Source organism: Mus caroli, chromosome X, assembly GCF_900094665.2.
Source record: "Mus caroli chromosome X, CAROLI_EIJ_v1.1, whole genome shotgun sequence".
Taxonomy (NCBI): Eukaryota; Metazoa; Chordata; class Mammalia; order Rodentia; family Muridae; genus Mus; species Mus caroli.
The window spans coordinates 95,603,302-95,605,579 of NC_034589.1; positions in this window are offsets into that span (position 1 = coordinate 95,603,302).

Below are 2,278 nucleotides of genomic sequence, written 5' to 3' on the forward strand. Positions count from 1 at the left end.
TTCAAATCCCAGCAACCACATGGTGACTCACAACCATTTGTAATGAAATCTGATGCCCTCTTCTGGAGTGTCTGAAGACAGCTACAGTGTACTTACATATAATAAATAAATAAATAAATCTAAAAAAAAATTAAAAAAAAAATCCAAGGTCTGTCAGTTGTGGGCTCCTGTAAAAGAAAACAAACTAACCAAATTAAAAAAAAAAAATTAAACACCTTCAAGAAGGAAGAATCAGGGAATGGTCACAGTCTGAACCAAGCAAAACTAAACTCCGATAGCGTAAATAACTCAATGTCCAATGTCTGAGATGCACATATGACCTTCTGGGATCTCCCAAAGGACAGACCCTTTGTAGCACACACAGCTTATCTTCTAGATTCTGGCTGGCTCCGCTCTACTGCTGCTGCTGTTCTTGGTGGTCATCCTATGGTACTGGCATCTCCAAACTGCTGGGGTCCTCAGCTGCACTTTCACCAATAACCTGACATGGGCTCTCTTCTTAGCGCCAAGCCTCAACTTCCTTTTTTTGCCACTAACATATTTATTTATTCATTCACTTTACATCCTGGTTGCTGCCCCTTAATACAGTCCCTCCCCTACTCCCTTCCCTTCTCTTCTGAGAGGGCGGTGGTCCACCCTGGCACATCATCTCCCACTGAGGCCAGACAAAAGCCTCACCTCCTTTACATAACCCTGGGCCTTCAACTGCTGCTGAGGCTGCACCTTCACCATTGACCTTTCCTGAGCTCTCCCAGTGAGAGCCTTGGCTGCTCTTCATGAATACTTCATGCCTTCAAAACCAGGACCACCTGGGTAATTTTTTAATCATTTTTTAATTTTTTAAAATTAACTTATTTTTTACACTCTATATTGCAATCCTTGCCCCCCTCCACCCTCTGACTGCTGCACATCCCACAACTCCTCCCCACCCCACCCCACCTCCACGTGGATGCCCCCACTTCCACCCCACCTGACCTCTAAACTCCCTGGGGCCTCCAGTCTCTTGAGGGTTAGGTGAATCATCTCTGAATGAACACAGACCCCACAGTCCTCTATGGTATGTGTGTTGGGGGCCTCATATCAGCTGGTGTATGTTGTCTGTCTGGTGGTCCAGTGTTTGAGAGATCTCGGGGATCCAGATTAATTGAGACTGCTGGTCCTCCTACAGGGTCGCTCTTCTCCTCAGCTTCTTTCAGCCTTCCCTAATACAACAACAGGGGTCAGCTGCTTCTGTCCATTGGTTAGGTGCAAATATCTACATCTGACTCTCTCAGCTGCTTGTTGGGTCTTTTGGAGGGCAGACATGATAGATCCCTTTTTGTGAGTGCTCCATAGCTTCAGTAATAGTGTCAGGCCTTGGGGTCTCCCCTTGAGCTGAATCCCACTTTAGGCCTGTCCCTGGACCTTCTTTTCCTCAGGCTCCTCTCCATTTCCATTCCTGTAATTCTTTCAGAAAGAAACAATTATGGGTCAGAGATGTAACTGTGGGATAGCAACTCCACCCTCACTTGATGTCCTGTCTTCCTGCTGGAGGTGGACTCGATAAGTTCCCTCTCCCTACTGTTGGGCGTTTCATCTAAGGTCCCTCCCATTGAGTCCTGAGAGTCTCTCACCTCCCAAGTCTCTGGTACATTCTGGAGGGTCCCCCCCAACCTTCTATTTCCTGAGGTACACATTACCAAGCCCGGCTGCCACCATGAGGTACAACTTTGGCTATCTCTGTACTCTCAGGAAACACTTCCCAGATTTCACCTCAGTGATGTTGGTCTCAATCACTGCTAATTTCTTAGCTCTTTTTACAACAAGGAGGCTTATGTGCTGCACTTAAGGAAGAATGCTGTGTATATGTTGATAAAACTGGATTAGTTAAAGATAGCTTTGCCAAGGTTACTGCCAGTTTAGAAAAAAGAAAAAGAGAGAGAACAACAAGAGTCATGGTATCAAAATTGGTTTTCAACCTCCCCCTGGCCTTCGACATTGTTGCCCTCCCTTTTGGGGCCCCTATTGGGACTCCTATTATTGATTTCCTTTGGTCCTTGGACATTTCAGAAATTGACCCGATTTGTTAAATCTCAAATTGATTCATCTCTTTCAAGCGCATCTGTTTCAGTTCATTACCATCGGCTGGACGTTGGCGATAACAAGCAGGTTACTGGAGGAGAGTCAGGCGTGGATACCGCTTCATCACCCTCGTCTCGGGGAGAGAGACTCAATTTCCATAAAATGCTTAAGTAAGATCATTCCCCTCCCCTAAATTCGGCCATCAGTCTCATGCCAC